At 40.4% G+C, this 20929-nt stretch overlaps 1 protein-coding gene across 1 annotated transcript in view; it reads left to right on the forward strand.

The window, feature by feature from the left end:
* LOC114046873 (pappalysin-1-like) overlaps positions 1-20929 on the forward strand; it is a 280259-nt gene that overhangs the window by 524 nt on the left and 258806 nt on the right. The window lies entirely within an intron of this gene.

Consider the following 20929-nt stretch of genomic DNA (forward strand, 5'->3'; position numbering starts at 1 on the left):
TGTGTGTGTGTGTGTGTGTGTGTGTGTGTGTGTGTGTGTGTGTGTGTATGTATGTGTTTATGTGTACGTGTGTGTGCGCGCGCTTGTATATATTTGCTGGGGGAGAGGAGAAAGAAGCAGAAAATCTCCTATAGCTTGTGCACATGGGAGTGTGTATTTGTGTGTGTGTGTGTGTGTGTTTTTGTTTCCCCGGAACTGCGTGCGTGTCTTTGTGTGTCCGTGCGTCGGCCTCGCTCGGTGTGTTAGGCTTTTGCACTGAGATACCGTGGGGATAACCGGACAGGTCCTTTGTTTGTTTGTTTATTTGTTTGTTTTAAAGAAAATCTAAAAGTATTTAAATGCCCGGCTTTCCATTAATGCCTCCTTTTGTCCGCGGGAAGAGCCGTTCCCCAAAGTGTTTTTAGAACATTAAATGGCAGGACCGAAAGTACCTCGTTGTCAGTCACCTATTTGGATCTAGGGATAAACTACCCTGGGAAGCTGCCTGGGGGGGCGTGTGTGTGTGTGTGTGTGTGTGTGTGTGTGTGTGTGGGTGCGTGTGTGTGTGGGTGCCTGCCCGCGCGCGTGCGGGCGGTGGCGTGGTTTTGATTGTTTCCCACTTTTTATTGGGGTATCCCCCTTTATTTCAGCCCCATTACCCTCTCGAGACTGACAGGGGTGGAGGCTGTGCTTTCTAAAGAGCTATAAAGGAAGATGTTATTTTGAGGACGTAGTAGCCCAATTAGCGGGGAGTCGCTTTGCCTTCGGCCGCGCTGAAACACTCCTCCTTGGAAACATGACTGTAGCGCTTGGCTGGCGTCCTATATTTTCCCCCTTTAAAAATCACAAGTCGAATGCAAATTGGTTGAGGGTCAACTTGCTCTACGAAGACCCTTCGGAACTCAGCCTGCTTGAGTCTGACAATAGTGACAGACATTGCACTTTCCTTATTTGCATTTTATGATCCTGTAATGAATTTGAATATTCTGCCGACCTCTCCCCGCCGCTTACATCCCCCCCAACCTTCTGTAGCTGTGGAGCTCTAGTGAAATTGGACACTTCGGGAGGGTTAGAAACCCTAAAGTACCTTATAAAAGCACCAACTTCCATCTTTTCTCTAAATGAACCTGTGGAAGTGTCCTTAATGAAACTGGGAGGGGGAAAGGAGGGGGTGGGGTGGGAAGAGGAGGGGAGGGAAGAGCCTTCAGTCTTCAGGCTAGGAGAATCCCCAATACCGAGAAAGAACTTTCCCTGTCCCGGGATGCCTTAAAGAGATAGCAAGGGGTTCCCCCTTCTCTTCTGGGATAGTCCTTACATTCTGCAAGCAAGTGGATACTTTGACCCCCCCTTTTCTTCTTGGGGGGGAGGGAGGGGGTAGAAGAGAAAAAAATATTCAGTGTTCTGTCAGTGGATTTGTTATCCAATGATTTCCTCCCCCTTAAGTCATTTTCGACTTTGAAAATATTTCGGCTACTCTTGTCACATTTTCATCTTAGTCCCATTATTTTTTCCCCTGGTTTTATTGACTGAGTCAAAAATCCAGGGTTCGAGTCCCGTTTCTACCAACTTATCAACTGTATGACCTTGGGCAAGTCACTTTCCTTCCCTCTGAGTATCATTTTCTTCAGCTTTAAAGTTTTGGACTAGATGACCTCTAAGGTCCCTTCTAGCTCCAAATCCTGATACTAAATTTTGCTGCTTTCTCCATTTCTTCCCCACCCTCCACCCCCACCCCCAACCTCCAAAGAACTTTTTTCTCTAGAGAAAACACACACAGACACACACACACAGACACACACACACATACATACACATCACCATCAAAACAAATGAGTTAACTTTCCCCCATGTCTGGCATCTGTTGTGCTCTTTCTGAAGGCTGTCTCTGAAAGAACTCAGTCAAAGTTTATCTATGAATGGGGATCCCAGTCCCCTCACTGAGCCAAAGTCGGGAGGACACAGCCGAGTGAGTAATCTCGGGCTGCACAGAGGTTGTTACCAATAATAATACTATTTATGGAGTGCTGTATGTTTGCATCACTTTTACAAACATATAAAAGACATACAGAGACCCTGACTGGAAGGATCTTAAAATATTAGGTCTTCTTGTTCCCAGTCTATACTTGCACTACCAGGGTTCTGATAGCTTCCCCTCTAGTGAAGAAAGACAGAGAACAGGTTTAGACAGATATCATCAATGAAAAGGCATAGTAAATGTATTTTTTTTTAATATGACACCTGGCGTGCCACATGAGTCTGTTTTACAAGTGTCTGTAATTCAGACAAGGGACCTCTCTTCACACACACACTCTCTCTCATGAACCAAGATTGTTGCAGTAAAATACTTTAATTGGATGGGGGAGGTTAGGTTATTGCTTGTATAAAATACCTGGCCCATTTTATGTGTGGAAATCACATTCTTCTCGAAAAGCAGTGCTGTCCCGTAGCACCAGAAAGCCTGGAGCTTCCCTCTAGAGGATTCTGGTGATTTTTTTTTTCTCTTCTCCAGCTGAAGACAAGCCAGATTTGGCTGTGTGTAAACACCTGGAATGAAGCCAAAAAAGGACTCATTCTGAGTGTCCTCCACACAGCACAGCCTCTTGGACTGAGGAGAACCTGCTCCTTCCTTGAATTAAAAAAACAAACAAACACAGAGGTCCCTGGCAGACAGAATTGAGACTCTCTCTCTCTTGTGTAAGTTTTGGATTGGAGTGTAGTGGCTGGTGTGCGTTGTCTTTTTTTTTTTTAAACTAAAGCTCTTAGGATCAGTACTTTCCCTGCCCATCCACCCCCATCTAAACCTGAATATCTCAGTGAACACTGTTCTGTTACTGACCACCTGCCTAGAGGAACCATAGAATCCCTTTTGAAAGTATAGAGCACAGGGTGTTGTTTCTTTAAGTTATTACAAGCCAGGAATCCCAGGTTACCAGTCTCCAGAGAGAGGTGCCCAGCAGGGACTGTGCTGCTATTTCAGGCAAAGAGTTTCTGTTATGCTGTCAGGCCAAACTTACTTACATCACCCTCTGCTACAGGATTCAATTTGGTTTCGTAAAGGGCTAATTTTACAGCACTGTTAACCAGGTTCGTCATGGGGTTGGGCCAGACCTCTCCTCCCCGGTAGGCGGGAGCAGGGTCCAGTGTGTGTGTGTGTGTGTGTGTGTGTGTGTGTGTGTGTGTGTGTGTGTAGGGATGGTGTCCCTTCGAAGACATTCCTACCATTCTGAAAAGTGGATCAAAGGAGGAAAAAAAAATTACACTTTTGCATCTGACCTTCAGAACAGGCACAGGCCTCTTCAAATGAAGGCAGTGTAGAGTTTTGTCCGTGCCAAGGCAAAGCGAGGACTAGAAAGCTGGTCACTTATGCTTGATTAGGGCTTCCCACCAATGGTACAGGCTTCTTTTACAAACACCTCATCACCTATCACCCCACGCCATCGCTGAACTACCACCACCCAGGCACACCTAGCTTTCCAGAGAACCGCTAGTGCATCTTTTCTAGAAGAGGGATGATTTCTGACACTACCTCTTCCTTTTGGTAGGACTTCAGGCTCCTCACCCCACCCCCATGGTGTTTCTCCTGTTAGCAAAACAATGGGGTCAATTTGCTTGGGCCAGCTTTGTGGGGGGGGGGCGGTAAGGGAAGGGGGGCTGGGCAGTTAATCTAGTTGAAGTTTCTTTGAATCAGGGAGATAAATGAAAATGTGGTCCTGGTTGGTAATATGGATTATGACTGGAAACTTCTGTTTGGAAAGGGAAAGTTTTACCTTGCAGTCCCTTGCTCTTCACACAAACTCAGTCCATAGATTTATTTGGAGATATATCTAGGGCTCTTTTAAGTTGCTGACAACGGAGTCAGGTCTTCTGAAGAACATGACTTAACCACTGATATATACAGTACTTTGTACGGCACATAGTGTGGCATTTTCTCCTTTCTATGGAGGAGGAGACTGAGATACAGAAAGAGTAAGTGATTTATGCCAGTTTATTCAGTGGATCATTTTTTCAATAAACGTTTAACTTCCCACTTTGTGTGGTGCATTATGACTAGCACTTAGCAGTGCCTGGCACATAGTAGGGACTTAAGAAATATTTACTGACTGACTGCGCCAAGACTGAAAATTATTCTTTACCTTAGTAGCACTTTTGAATTTTCTGAACTATTTATTTTACAATAATTCTGTGAAATACTTTCACAAGTGGTTTTGTTCTTGATTCTTTTTAGTTGTGTCTGACTCCTCATTTGGGAGTTTCTTGACAAAGACACTGGGGTCGTTTTGCCATTTCCATCTCCAGCTTATTTTGCAGATGAGGAAAATCAGGCAAATAGGGTTAAATGACTTGCCCAGGGTCACACAGCTAGTAAGTGACTGAGGCTAGATTTGAACTCAGGAAGATGAGTCCTCCTGACTCCAGGCCCAGCACTTTATGTGGAGCCCAATTAACATTTTTTTCCCCAGATGAAACTTAATTCAATAGTTATGATGACTTGCCCAAAGATAGTACATGGCAGAGCTGTGACATTAATCCAGATCCTTGGACTTTAAATCCAGGATTCTTTTCACTGTGTCTGGATTTGAATCCTGACTCTTTGATCTTACGCAAATTTTCTTAACTTTCTGGGACTCAAATTAGGAAAGATAGGGTCTGGACCAGTGACTGCAGGACCACCCTGGACAATGAAAGTGGACATCTGCTCTGCAAATTTAGTCTAGAGACTTGCTCCTGGTCACACAGACTGTATTTTGTCAGAGCTGGAACTTGAACCCAGATATTTTTATATCCAAGAGAAATTTCTGTCAACCATGCCATGTTGTCTTTCTGACCTCCTCTTAACTATTTATAAAATAAGGGATTTGTACTATCTGATCGATTTATGATTCTTAAACTGTCATTAGATTCTTTTTGAAAATAGGAATCACCCACACATCCTCTTTTACCTGCCCTCCTTACAACTGCAGTTCTCTTCTTTGTAACTTCTTTCTCTGTGTGCATTCCTACAGTTCATATGGGATCACAGATTTGGACTGATACAGTCTTTGGAATTTCCTGATTTGACCCACTTTCCCTCCCCAATTCAGTTCATTTGACCTGTTTAAAAAACACACAAAAAATTGACAAAACACTGCTGCTATTTATTAAACACTTAGTGAATGCAGGGCCCTGTGCCCTGCCATGATAGGGGAAGCACAAAGTTTCAATGAAACAAAGTCCTAGCCTCCAGGAACTTACAGTCTCACAGTGGGATAGGACAGCAGCACCAAAAACTCATATGTAAAATTTTAGATGCTAAGTGCCAAACAGAGCATTTTGTTAAGTTGAAGTGGAGAGGTTCCTTCTTAGACATTTTGTGTTTTAGGGGATTTCATGGCTATGTCTCTTAAGAGATCAGGTATAAACCCAAAGCCACATGACTATGGTGCATGTTCACCACTCCATCTCACCCTTGACCTAGAGGGACCACCCTGGACAGTGAGATTTGGGGGGGGAGCACTCAGAGGGCATTCAGGCCTCGGGCCTCTAAGTGGAGCCTAAGAATAAGAGAGCCAATTAGTACTGGGGTGAGGGGGAGTGGGGGGGGTTGGGGAGGGAGTGGCTTCACTGTGGAAAAGTTCTTCCCTCTCCCCTCTCTTTCTCTCATAAACCTCCTCTCTACCCCCTACCCCCACCTTCCCAACTCCCCTGAGAATGGGAAACGAATCCCCTAACTCTCTTTGGTCCAGGTCACTGAACCATCTGTCAGACACCTTGTCATTTGTGACACTTCTCTGTGTGAGTGATTTCTACGCTTCCTTTCAGGACTCCCTTCGTCTCCTTCTGCATTGCTTGGCCCTTGAACCACCATTCAGTCATGATGAATGAATGGGATGGAGTCTATTGGTATCTAGGTTGTTTTGTTGGACTGTCTTTTACCCAAAGGAAGGCAGGGGTGGCCTTGTACCTAAATGACCTAGTCAGGCTACCCTGTAATTTGGTTTAAGGGGCCCTGGGAAGGTCTCTTCCCCACCCAGGTGACCCCAGGCTTGAAATTCCACTCTTGAAAATTCATCCCTTCTCCCTGAGGCTCTCTTTTAAAATGCAAATCCTTCTGAAAGGGGTCATTGGATTTAGGACTAGAAATGACCTTCCAGATCATCTAATCCAGCCCCCTTATTTTAAATATATGGTGGCTGCTATACAGAGAGGGGAAGTTACTTCCCTGAGGTCACACAGGTAGTAAGTAATGGAACTGGGATTCCAACTTTCTGTCTTCTAATACAAATTCTCTTCCTGGTCTCATCTTGTCACTAACACATGAATTAACTTACCAGTTGCTTTGAGGAAGTAATATGAATTTGAGAGCATTAGGGGCTTTGAAGGAGGATGGTAGGTGATGAAAGAGAACAGAAGCATAAAGAAATAGGAAGAGTTCTAGAGAAGCTGAGACAAACTTAAATAACACGATATATAGCAGAATGTATTCTAGTTTGGAAATGAAGAACCCCAGGTTTTACCCTGTCATTAATTTACTGTGGAACTTTGGGCAGGTCAATTTTTTTTTAATTTTTGCTTTGAGTCTCTGTTTCCTTCTATGTAAATGAGGCTTGGACCATGGCTCTACCATCCCTTATTTTCTTAGGTCTCTTCCAATTTGAATATTCCATGTTCTAAAATCCCTTCCATCTCTAACATTCTGTGTTCTAGAGTCCCTTCCAGGTCTGACATTCTATATGCAAAGTCCTATTTATACTGGTTTTGATTTTTTCTATACTCATAAATTTTATGTCTTAAAAGTGTTTCCAGGTGTGACATTTTATGCTTTCTGAGATTTCACCATTTTTCCCAAAGCCTCCTTTTCTTAAACCCTGTCCTCACTCTGTATTCTTCCATTGTATAGATAATGTTTTAAGGCTACAGAAGTATCTCCCATGGGTTCCAGGTCTATCTTAGTCATTTGAACAAATTGCTATACTTACCTATCTTGGCCTCAATTTCCTCATCTGTAAAATTGGGGTTCAACTAAATGATTTCTAAGGTCCCTTTCAATTCTGAATCATATGAGCCTATGATTGCTTGGGAAGGGGAGTAGAGGAGGGAGACCCTTGCTGTGGGCATTAATTACAAAATTTGAAATGGAGATCCCTGAGTAAAAAGCACCAAAGTAGTCCCAGAGGGGTACTTCCTGTGGCACTCTCTATCCATCATTCATTTTGCTAAGCCCTTGATCCCTCAAATCCCAATAGTCCCTAATTAAACAAAACCTACTCTAGCCAGATCTCTGTCCCCCCCCATACAACCCCCAGCCTGCTGCTTGATCCTTTGATATCATTCTAATAGGGTAGTTTCACAGATTAAAATGTTTAAACTGTTTCTGCCATCTGGGGTCATCTTTCCCTCCATTTTATCCTGCTTTCTGCCGGAAATCTCCAGCCAAGGGGATATTCTCCATTAATACCTGCTCATCTCCCATCCCTGGGATATCTCTCTAGCTCTCTCTCTTGCATGCATGCACAATTCCCAAGGGCCTTTGATTTTTCTCGGATCAATAGAGCATTTAAACTCCAATCATAAAGAAAAGAAAGCGTGTTTATTCTCCTAAATTGTTTGACAGGAATGCAGACGCCTGCAAAAGGGGAAGGGGGTGGGGGTGGGGGAAGGGCAGTGTGGTCCACTCGTTGTTTACAAGGAGTTTGCCATTCAAGTTTCTGGAGGTCTAGAGTTCTGGAAGCCCATTGAGAAGGCAGGTAGGAAGGAAATGGGGTGGTATGTGTTTTTGTGGGTGTGAATATGTGTGTGCGTTCACTTTTGAGGGGTAGAGGAGGTAAGGAAGACTGATGAGAAAATAGAAAACAGAAGGGAGTGTGAGAATAGGAAGGAAATTAGGGAAGAATTTTCTCAACTTGGATTGTTTCCATTCAAATTCAAGACCTGATTCAGTCTTGGCTCTTCATATCTTTTCCATCCCTATTGGGGGAGGGGGGGAGAATTTATTTTGCAAACACAGCTCTCCTGTTTCTTCTGCAGCAGATGATAGGACACCTTTACTTTCCTCCCTCGTTTTTCTTCTCTTCATCTTATCAGTTGCTGATTTGAGCCTCTTTGGCCCTTTGCAGGCCTGTCTGCTCCTCTGGTATCCCCTCATTTCCTTCTTTACTGGTTAAAGGGCCTTTCAGTCTATTTCCCTTTGGTCTGGCAAGCCTTATAGCGACCCCTGTGACCTCAAGATCTCAGATCTTCTATTCATTGGCCACCCTTTGAGGAGAATGAGCCTTCTTCCTTAGAAGTGCTGGGATCAGCTCCCCTGGATAAAGGCATAATTAGCAGATCCTTTGGGAAAGTCCTCTTTGTGGATAGTCCTGGCATGCATTGTTTTTGACATAGCAAGGGCTATCCAAGGGAGCTACTGATTCATGGCTCTGAGTATATGTGTAAAGTGTAACTGTAAAGTTAGGCAGCTGATTAACACACATCCTCGAACTCACATGTCAAAGTGACTGCTAACCCTTTCAAGATAGAATCATGGAAATTTGGAACAAAAAGGGAATGAGCCTCTGTGGTGGTTGGGGAAAGAACAATGGACCTGGAATCAAAGAATTCCTGCATCTGCTACTTAGTCCTTATGTGACTGGGTAAATTGCTCTTTGTGACTCAGTTTTCCTGTTCTGTAGAATGAAAAGTTTGGATCACTCTCTTCAAGTCCCTCTCAGCTTTCAATTCTGTGAGATCATCGAGTTCAATCACTGAATTTTATTGATTTTTTTTAAAAGGAGATATTATGAGAAGTGTTTTACCTAAAGTCACATAGTCAGTGCAGAATCTGTAGAGATCTCTGTCTATTCTTATATTTATCTTTACATATCTAACATATCAATAGATATAGTGATATAGAAATACCTATATATTTCTCTATATGAGAAATCTATCTTTCTGTATAAGAGATATCTATCTATATGAATATCTCTTATGTATGTGTAGATATCTCTATCTACATAGAGATGTATAGATCTATCTCTATAGATATATCACTATATAGAAATCTCTACATACATATATACATATAGAGATCTATGATATATTTCCACACACAAATACATAAATGTACATTATGTATATATGTGTGTATGTGTACAGTATATATACATGTGTATATATAAATTTTATTGCTTTAATAGCTTAAAACTAATCTGACTTTTGTGATAATCTGTAGTGTGCTTTAAAGTTAACAAAAGCACTTGACATATGGTATCATTTGAAATTTACTTAAAATTTATAAACACACATGTATACACACATATATACATATGCATATAGAATAAGTGTGGTTGATAAATAAAAGAAATACTTTTGATTGATTGTCTCAGTATACACAAGCATGCTCATATATCTCAGTGTGGACTTCTCTGAATATGAGACAGAGGGACTGTGAAATTCAAAACACTCAGCAAAATAAGGAATGGCTTGTTTGGGAATGGTAAGATGTGGAGTGAGGTTGACAGGCATAGACTCAAAGCCTGCTAGAGCTGGAAGTGACCTTGGAACGTCGATTGTTAAAACAGAATTTAGAATGAGCACAAGATGTTATAATAATATATCCTAGAATATTAAAACTGAAATTGGTCTTAAAATCATAAGATCTTAGCTTTAGAGCTGGAAGGGGCCTCAGAGACCATCTAGTCCAACTCCCTTATTTTACAGATGAGGAACCTGAAACCCAGATAAGTTAAGAGACTTGCCCAAAGTCACATAGGTGCTAAGAGACAAATGCAGTATTGGAACCCAGGCCCTCTGACTTTAGTCAGTGTAATAACCTAGGTTGACCCCCTTATTTTCCAGAGGTGACAGTAACCTAGGGAATTGAAATAATTTTTCCCAGGATCACCTGTTTAGGAAATAACAATGCTGCTATCCAAGCACAGAGCTCCTGATTTCAAGTTCAATGCTTTTAATACTATATCACACTGAGAACCTTGGAGAGGGCATAATAACGGGAAATTAGAGTTGAGGAATCATGGAAGCAAATACATTTTGTACTGTGCTTCTTAAGATGTGTCTCTTTCAGAAAATGTAAGTTTGACTAAGCTACCTGTAAAAATCTGTTTTCCTTTCTGTTGTAGCATGATTATCCAATTTATATTTTCATTGTTTGTTTAAAGAATTTTCTGAGATGATTTTCTCTTATTCTTCTCCTCAACCTCCTTTCCTATTTTTTTTTCTCCTTTTCTCATAGTGCCTCCTGAGCGCTCCAGTCTGGAATCACCAACTACCTCTAGGTCTAGGATATCTCAGAGTGGATGCCCCACAAACTCACCATATCCAAAGCAGAAGTCATTATCTTTCCCCTAAATACTCTCTCCCCTTTTCTGAACTTCCCCAAATCTGACATAGGTACCATGATTCTGGTAGTCACTTAGGCCTGCCCCCTTGGTATCATTCTCACCTTCTTACTCCAACTCACCCCACACATCTAATCTATAACCAAATCTTGTCATTTCTACCTTCATAGCATCTCTTGTATATTCTCTTCTCTCCTTTGTCATGGCCACCTGTACCTCAGTGCAGGTCCTCATCAGCTCATGCTTGAACTATTGCAGTGACTTTCTGGCTGTTTTTCTTGCCTCATGTCTCCCCGAATTTCAGTCCATCCTCCACTCAGGTGTTTCCTAGGTCAAAAGTTCTGACTATGTCACCCTTCTACTTAATAAATTTCAGGGCCTCCCTATTATCTGTAGAATCAAATATAAAATCATCTGTTTGGCTCTGAAAGCCCATGCAACATGTCCCTTTCCTAACTTTCTAGGCTTCTTACTCTACTCCCCTTCCAGTACCCTGCTGGGCCATCTCCAGTCATCTTGATCTATATCTTGCCACTAGACTCAGATGTTTCTGGAGAAGAAAGTGAGACTGGTGACTTTGCACAGCCCTTCCTCACTTAAATTCAATTCACTTGCAAGTCATGGCATTGTCTTCTTGATGTCATGGTCCACTTCAAGAACAAAGGACAAACCACATAATCAAGTACTCTGTGACCAGCAAAATCCACTTTCTTGTTGTTCCTTGAAGAGAACATTTCATCTTGTGTTACCATTTCTATGCTTTTTTGCTGATTATCTCCTATGCTTACAATTATCTTCCTCCCCATCTCCACCTCCTGATTTCCCTGTCTTCTTTCAAGTCCCAGTTTAGATCCCACCTTTTACAAGAGACCATTCCTGATCTAATTTCTCCATTCCACACTACTAGTGCTATCCTTGTGAGGTTATCTACCATATATAGTTTATATAGTATACATACATGTTTATTTGCATTTTGTTTCCCCCAATAAAATGTGAGTTCCTTGATGGTTTTTATTTTTGTTTTTTGCCATTCTTTGTATCTCTGTCACTTAGCTGTGAGCCTGGTACATAGGTACTTAATAAATGCTTCTTGACTTCCTGACCCACCTATCCTAATCCCTTCTTCAAACACCTACTGTCCTCTAGGAATGCCTAGAAGAACAACTCTTCCCTACATTTCCCTAAAAAGGACTAGGAAGCTAAAAGACCTCACATAGGAAAGTAGAGCTCAAATCCTTATATGATTAATATTATCTGTAGTCTCAGTTTCACAGGATTAGAGATATAGAGTAGTAACGGACCTCAGGCCATTTAGGTCAACTAATTCTTTTATTTTGCAACTAAAGCCAAGAGAGATTGAGTGACCAGCCCTGAAATCATACAGATTTGGAAGAACCAACAGCCCATAGAACTCAGGTCCCACAATTACCAAGTTCGTTGCTCTTTGTGCTTTACCTCAATGCCTTCTGGTTCTTGCCACAAGTTGGCTATGTGACCTTGAGCAAGTCACTTCATTTCTCTAAGACCTTGGTCTTCTCATCTGTAAAATGGAGTTCACAGATGCACAGAATATAAAGTTCAAAAAAAAATGAAAAAACTGAGGTTTAGAAAGTTAGACTGATTAGCCTGTAGTCACACAACTAAGGGGCAAAGCTTAGAGGATGACCCAAGTCTCCCGCCTCCTAATCCAGGGTTTTTTGCACTGAAATAGGCTACGTAGTTTGCTGGGCTGTTGTAAGGATTAAATGAGATGAGAGATTTAAAAATGTTTTGAGATCATTAAAATGTGGTACACAGCCAATATTATTATTTTTATATCATGAAGCACTCTAAGGCCTGTGAATGCAGAACTCGAGTGCTCATTGTACTAGACTTACTCATTAGATCAATAAAAAGGTCAGTGACTGCCTAAGTACCATCAACGTGGTGCCTTGTTCATTCTTTAAAGAAACAGTGTTCCTGAAATGACTATTGGCCCCTGATGGAGGGCATTTTTTTAAAAAAATAAACAAGAGCTATTGGATAAAACAATGCATATGGTGAAAGAAGCAAGCTTATCAGTGGGTCAGCAAAAGGAAAATCCCCATGAAGTGGTTCAGATCTGTGAGTTCACAACAATCTGAAGGACTAAGTGGTATGACGACTTTGTGATGTGTGTGTGTGTGTGTGTTTGGGGCGGGGGGGGGCGGAAGGAATGCCATGGGAATCTCTCAGTGTAGGGTTGTTTAGGTTGCTAAAGCATTTTCTACATGTACCTATCATATTCCCGCCAGCCTTGTTAAAACAAGCGTATTCATTGAATACAGTACTGCCTTTGTGTTCTCAGCAACAAACACATACTTGGGAGCCTACTGGACACAACCTGCCTGTGCGCCCCTCTCTCTCTCTCTCTCTCTCTCTCCCTTTCCTTCTCTCTGTGCTTCTTTATCTCATCATCCTTTTCTTATTCACTTTCTATATATGTCTCTGTTTTTCCTTCTCTTTCCTTTTTTCCATCTTCCTCTGTCTCTTTCTGTCTCCCTTCTTCCCTTTCTATATCTCTCTATCCTTCTGTCCTTCTCTATGTTACTCTCTCCTCCTTTTCTTATCTTTTCTTCTCTCTCTCTTTACCTTTTCTCTTTCTGATTTCTTTTCTCTGCTTCCCTTTCCTCCTTTCTTTTCCTCTCCCTCTTCCATCTTTTTCCTTTCCCCTTGCTCTGTGCCTCTCTCTTTCCCTTTCCCTCCCTCTCTCCTCCCTGTCTTTTCTTCCCCCTTCCCTCTCACTGTCTTCCCCCTCCCTCCCAAGTCAAATGCCAGCAGGAATAGCTGTTTACAAACAAAGACTCCAGGAGTCCCGTATCTGCAGGCTGAGTGTGTAGTTTAAATAAGCCTACAGAAATCTGCTCCAGACCCTGTGCTTTGAACGTCCTTGCTTGACTGTGTGTATTTCAGTGAGCATCTCTGTGTCGAAAGCTTCCTGATTGTGCAGCTCTCCATCTGCCTTAATGTCTGGCTTCCTCTGTCTCCTTCCAGTTATTCATTAAAGCCATTAGAAGGAGGGGAATGGAAAGGCAGGCTGCTGGGAGCATCCGTCGCCAGGAAGATTTGAAAAACAAAACACAACATGGGATTTCTAGAAAACAACCAAAGAATCAAAACAAACCCACCACATTAAGGCTGTAGTAGCTTGTGATGTAAATAGAGATTGGATGAGACAAGCAAGTCAACCATGTGGATTTAAAAATATTAACACCAAAGATAGAGTAACAGTCCATCTAGCATCACTGAGGGAGTGTTGAGTATCCACATAGGTGGAGAGACAGTATGGCTCAGGGGAAAAATACTGGAGTGGCTGGGAATCAAGGGAACTGGATGGGAACACTGTCCTTACCACCAATGAGTCATGTGACCTTGACCACTTCTCTCTTGGTCTTTGTTTTCTCACCTGTAAAATAAGTGGGGAGGGTAAGCTCATGCCTCATGCCTCTTCTAGCTCTAAAAATGCTATAAATCCTTGAATGATCCAGATAATATCTGCCAATAGTCCAAGTGGGTAGGGTGGCACTGTTTAGTGGAAAGAACCCTGGTTTTAGAATCAGATAAACTTGGGTTAAATTCTCTGTGTGATACTCAATCCCAGTGTGACCTTGGGCCTTAAATCACTTTGTCTCTGGGCTTCATTTTTTTTCCATCTGTAAAAGGAGAGGATTGGGCCAGATCTCGAAAATTTTAGCGCTGAAACTTTTAGACATAGATTTTAGCTATTTGGGATAAAATCTTTCTATAACATTCATTGTTTTTCTGCCTTCTTAAATAAGTAATATAGAACATCATTTAACCTTTTCTCAATGACTCTAGCAATAGGGAGTTGATACCCAAAATAAGTAAGCAGAGAGTAAGACAGCATTTATTTTTCTTTACATGAGTTCAAGTCACCTGGTCAAGATAAACAACATCTTCAAAGAATTGCAAGATGTGATTATGGAGCTACTGTCAGCTCTGAGAGACTGGACAATGAGAGAAGATTCAAGAAATGCTAATGGCACATTTTTTTTAATGAGAAGAGATTGGAGTCCACAAGTTATAGACAATGAGCTTAGAATGGTGGAACAAATGCTGAGAAACTTCTGGCCTGTGAAAAGATGGGTGAAGATTAATGTTTATGAAGAATAGCATTGGGGCAGATAGGTGGCGCATTGGATAAAGCATCGGCCCTGAAGTCAGGAACCTGAGTTCAAATTGGGCCTCAGACCAAACACTTGACACTTACTAGCTGTGTGACCCTGGGCAAGTCACTTAACCCCAATTGTCTTAAAAAAAATTTAAAAAAGAATGGCATTTTTTTGGGGGGGTGAGGCAATAGGGATTAAATGATTTGCCTAGGGTCACACAGCTAGTATCATGTGTCTGAGGCTGGATTTGAACTCAGATCCTCCTAACTCCAGGGTTGGTGCTCTATCCACTGCACCACCTAGCTGCCCCCACGAAGAACAGTATTAAGGCTAAAATAGAGCATTCATTGAAGATGTGGACTAATATACTCTGAATGGTGTCTGGGTCACCGATCTCCTCTCATTCCACCTCATCTTGTTCACCTCCACCAGATAAATCTTCCTAAAATACCACTTTGCTACTGTTATTCTCCTGTTCAGAAACCTACCAGGACTTCTTATTACCAAAAGATAAAATTGAAGCTGCACAAGCCTAGCCCCTACCTTTCTTTCCAAATTTTTCTAATTACTTAAGCCAAGCTAACCTACTCAAGGATATTAATGGTAGAAATTGAACCTATATATGACTTCTTTTCCTGTGTGACTCCTATGTCCCAAATATCTTCCACGGAAGTTCTGTCTTCATGTTGGTAGACTTCTAAGTCTCTTGATATATGGACACCAATGCAGCTTGTGGGCTATTCATTGATTTTCTCTTGCTCTTACTATTTGACTAACCCCTTTTTCTGGTCATTTATCTTTTATGTAACTTTTTGCACATAGTTCTTCATTGTTCTTTATTAATGTATCTCTACATTATCCCTTGGATCACTTATGATTTTGATTCTAGTCCATGATTTACATTATATAACATTGCTGGATGAATATTGATGTTAAAACATGGGATTTTGTATCTAGGAGAAGCTTTAAGTTCTTAAAAGAATTCTTATCCAGCTCATTCTCTTCATACCCAATTGTTGGTCCCAGTTCACTGTCTGTCTACAGTTTCTGTACAAGATACATATGGTGGAAAATCCATCTTGGTGGATGAACTGCCCAACAAATTGCATCATAACCTAGACAAGAGTCATTCTTTATTCACTTGGATTTTCCTATGTGGATCGTTAGGCTGAACTCTTCTGAGTGATTATGGATCTCAGGAGGCTCCGTATTATTCCAGGGCTTGTTGTAATCAGCACAATGTCAACTGAAAATGGGGCACCTGAAGGATCTCACCATCTATAGCAATTCCTTTTCCATTTGGACTCTGTGCTGAACATTATTTATGATAGTGGCAAATTCCCTTTGGTGGGCATGTCTCACAGTTTTATTCCTAGATAGGCATAATTAATATTTAATAATAATAAGTAGAATTTGTATAGCACTAATGTTTGCAAAACACTTTGCACGTTATCTCATTTGATCATCACAGAAACCTGTCATGTCATTGCTATTATAATATGTTTTACAGATGAAAAAATTAAAATCAAGTGCCTAAGTAACTTGCCCTGGATCACACAGATAGTAAATATATAAGGTAGAATTTGGACTCCAGTCTTCCTGATTCCAAATTCAGTTCTCTAATTTACATTTCCACCTAGATACCTTAATTATGCTACTTAATTAAAAAGTGCAAGGTCATTAGATGCCATCATTGTTAACCTTAGCTTTGTTCAGTCTATTGAACACTGCTGCCTCTACCACCTCTCTCAGTATTTCTCTTTTCCCTCAACCAATCTGGCTAGACAGTAGGCTTAAGTTTGTGATTGTGAAATACAAAGTAATTTTTTTTTTTTTAGGAAAAAGTCATTCATTAAGTGACCCTTATTGTTGAACCTTTCAGTGAATCTTATATGATTTAACATAGGCAGGGAGACACCTGGCTGGAGGAGAATTATTAAGGAAAGATTTTATACCATTAAACAAATGTTTTTTTTTTGTTAGTTGAAAATGTTTTTTGTTTTGTTTTGCTACTCTCTATACCTTTTACTCACCCATGTGACTGCAAAGATGTGAACTATTATAGAATATAATTTGTAAAAGCCTGCTTGTTCTCTTCTTATATTTTCATCAAGAATGTCCTCTGTATGTATGCAGATTATTCTCATATTTTGAGATGAGAAAGTAGGCATGTGGATTATTGATATTTTCTGAATTACCTTTTTTTCTGGTAGTAATTACATACCATGATTTGTTGCAAGCAGAGCACATCCTTCCTACTTTAAGACACCTCCAAATTAAAATTCTTAGTACCTTCAAAATTATGTTACCTCTAAGATGGACTACTGATCTGTTTACTTGGACTGGTCCAGTTGTTCATCTTTTCTTTCTCTGCTTCAGTGCCATTTCTACTTCTTCATACTACACATCAAAGAGTGTGATATTTTAGTCCAAATATAAGTCATTGACAAGGAAAAAAAATTTGGTCTAGAGATCCTGATGGATCTTTTCCATTTTTCATTCATTTGTTGTTATAGTTTCATTCTTTATGCTTTCGGTATAATCTGGCTTAGTGAACTATCTAAACTTTTTGATTTTTTTTCCCCTACTACTTCCTGGTTTTTTTATGAGGTGATGTTGCTTTTCAACTTCCACCATATTGTTTTGTAAGATTCGACGAATGAGTTTGTATTCTTGACCATTGTTTTTCTTGCTGCTGTATTTCTTCACTAGGCAAGGAGATGAAATGTGCCTTTACTGCAGTAGTTTTTAGGGTTTTTTGGCCTTCTTGTTTATGGTGATAGTCTGTATTGATGCCCAATAAGTTGGAGGAAAATCCTATTGATATTACCAACAGCTAAAATCATGTTCAGAGACAAAAAAAAAGTGTGTGATTCCTTCTTTTCTGACCTGCTACCACCAGCCCTCCAGCCGAAGAAGGAGACAGACTCAGGACCATTTCGTTTCATTGGGTCCATTGTTTCATGGGTTGTTTTGGTCAAATAATTCATCACCTAGTTACCAACCCAGTGGTGATAAACCTTAGTCTTAATACCTAGTCTGGCTGGTCCTTGGAAAGCACAAACAGTCCATTACTGCATTCATATTTTTCCAGCATAGTAGAAACTGCAAGAGCTTATACTCTACTGATACAAACTTTGAGAACAGTACCAACTCAATTCTAGGACGAAAATACATGTACATATATGTGTGTATACACATATATACATACATGCATACATAAATACGTGTGTGTGTGTGTGTGTGTGTGTGTGTGTGCTTTTAAGGAAAGTCTGAGCCTTTTCCTTATAAATTGCCTTCACAACTCCATGTAGAGTTGGAAATAACTCAAATTCATTTTTATTTATCTCAGTAATGCAAATAATATTATCTTCATTTTTTAATAGATAAAATTGTGGCTTAGAGAAGTTAGGTAAGTTACCTATAACCATAAAGCTAGGAAGCAAAATAGCCAGGATGAGAACCCAGACCTTTGGCCTATATGTCTAGTGCTCTAACCTCTTTACATTGACTTTCAATTATTCAGAGAATTCCAAACCATTTATTTTTGGCCTTAGAATTAATCATTTGGTGGAGGGGAGAGGTCACTAGGAAGGATGGGAATAAGGGTAAAGGAACAAGTGATTTAATTTCCTCATTTTGTTTTGATGGCCAAACAGTGGGCAAGGAGTTACTGAGCACCTGTTTAGTCCTCAGTAGTGTGTTTTCTAGGCACTGTGGATCATATAAGAAGCTTTAGACAACAAGGCATGGTCCTTAATCTTAAAGAGCTTAAAATCTATCCAGAGACATGAATCATGTGCAACAACCAGCAAGAAACACAAGAGAAAGAAGTATAATGCTAACTGCTAAATTATATGGAATCATCTGTAAGTGGTATAGGAATTATTAATAACTCTGCCTAGTATAGAAAAATAGTGGGCTGAAGAGACCTGAGGTTCAAGAGCTTGTTCTGCACTTCCTATGTTGCTTCTACTCCTTGAGCTTCAGTTTCCTCAACTGTAGAGTTGGCAGGGTTTGCAAGACAAGGTCAGTCTCTATGAACCTGTGAGGGGAAATGAATAAGGCCTGGAGTGTCAGAATAAGGCATCGTCATGGTGGTGGTACTTCAACTGGGCCTTGAAAGATAGGTAATTAAAATGAGCTTGCATTCCTTTAGTACATACCAGCTGATGGTGGGGCATGTGGTGGTTTAGAAGTGTGATAGGTGGTAGAAGGAAGCCAGACTATAATGAAAATATTGTCAGAGATGAACCACAGCATGGAGACTCTATGAACATATGAAGGAAAGATGTCTATGCTTAATTTAAGAATTTCTCCTGGCATTGGCTTACTTATATTTTAGCTATACACATATTGGCTTACTTATTATATTTTGATCATCCAGCCAGTCAGTGAGAAGCTCCATGCCACTGAAATTCTTAAACTGTTTGGGGAAAGATCACCTCCCTCTTTCTTTAGAGTGTAGCACAACAGAAAGAGCAAAGTCAGAGCATCTAGGTTCAAATCTTAGCTCAGGTACTTACTAGCTCTGTGATCTTAAGCAAGCCTTCACCTCTGTTGGCCTCACTTTCCTTATCTGTGAAATGAGAGGAGTTGAAATAGATGATCCTCAAGGTCCCTTCCAATTATAAATTCTCTGATCCTGTGAGCCAGGATATCCTAATTCTGAGTTCAGTACAAGTTTCCAGTGCAGTTAGTTGCCTTTCTATAAGAATGACTTCGAAGCCCATGTTTATGACCAATTTATTTCAAACAATATCCAAAACAAGAGAGTTTTGTTGTAACAGAAGATTTGAGAGGATCCTGTGGGATTCGTTGTGATGGGGTTTGACCTGTAGTCTTTCAAGTATGTTAATGAAGCAAGTGATAAATACCAGAATAAATTCCTACTTAACCAGTAAGTAATAGTACTCTAGAATGTTTGACAGGGGCATGTAATGGCATTAAATTAGTTTGGATGTAAAGACATAGATTTCAGAACATTTAGGCTAACTTGGTGCTTTCAAGTTAGTTTTCACTGCTTTTATCAATCCAGTACATACCCATCAGCAAGACGCAATGTGTTGGGGGCTTTGAAATTCTTGGGTGAAAATTTAACTCTTTATCCTTTATTTTAGCTGGGATTTTTTTGTGACTTTTGGAAAGAGAGCCCTGTGTTAGTTACTATAGAATTGGAATATGAAAGAAAGTAGGAGATACCTCCATCATCACTACCAAAGGAGCTCCAATAGAATTGGCATAATAAGATACATCCATACATTTACAAACATACATACATGCATATATGAAGTACAATTTTAATATGGCATTATTTAATGCACATATTTTCATGTGAGAAAATTTTGCTCTTTATTATATGTACCATACTGAAGGCAATGAATAACACATAAGCATGGTGGTCATGGACTACCATTTTCAGATTCTGTCTTAAATTTACAGGTGCCTGACCCTAGCTCTTCATATGTGACATAACTGTAGAACAAAAGTAAGGGTGTGACAACGTGATCTTCAAAAGCTACTTAATTACTCCCACTTCCCAATATGATCCTAGCCCTTATTACCTTTCACCTGGCCTCTTTCTTTCTTTCTTTCTTTCTTTTTCTCTTTCTTGCTTTCTTTCTTGCTTTCTTTTTTTCTTTCTTTTTTTTTTGGCTAGACAATGGCGTTAAGTGACTTGCTCAGGGTCACACAGCTAGTAAGTGTTATATGTCTGAGGCCCAATTTGAACTCAGGTCCTCCTGAATCCAGGGCCGGTGCTCTATCCACTGTGCCACCTAGCTGCCCACTAACCTGGGCTTTTTCATCAGTTTTCCAGTTGGATTGCCCACTCTCCCTCCTTGATTTGCTCTTAGGCAAATCACCAGAGTCTTCACAAAGTTATAGAATCTCAGAGTTAGAAAGGACCTCACAAGATCCAGAGGGATCAAACTCCCCAAATCTGTAAAACTCCCCAGGGTATGAACCACATTCAAATGTAATTGGGAAATGTGTAACAAAAAAAAAATAAAAATACAATAAAACATAGATAATGTTACTTTGTGGTTTTCTAAATCAATATGCAGCTCATCCATTCCTGTTTGATGCTACTGACCTGATGCATTAGAAACTGAACAGGAATCTCCTTTACCACATATCCAGTAAGTCATCAGTCAGCCAACCTCTGCTTGAAGACTTTCAGGAGAAGAAACCATTATCTTGCAAAGCAATCTTTTCTATTTTGGGAAAATTATTTTATTAGGAATTATTAGGAAAGTCTTCTATGCATCTTTGTAAAGCACTACACTGATTGTCATTCCTCTGTTTAAGAAGCTACCATGGCTCCCTATTGCCCCTAGCAGCAAGTCTAAATTGTTCTTGGTATTTGAAGCCCTCCACATTGTTATCCAGGATCTGTATTACTCAGGTAATTATTCTGGACTGCTTATCAGCAAGTCATTTAAATTGTATCACCTAGACAGCTAGTAGATATGTAAAACTACACTA

This window comes from Vombatus ursinus, unplaced genomic scaffold (genome assembly GCF_900497805.2).
Source record: "Vombatus ursinus unplaced genomic scaffold, bare-nosed wombat genome assembly UNPS02014786.1, whole genome shotgun sequence".
Lineage (NCBI taxonomy): Eukaryota > Metazoa > Chordata > Mammalia > Diprotodontia > Vombatidae > Vombatus > Vombatus ursinus.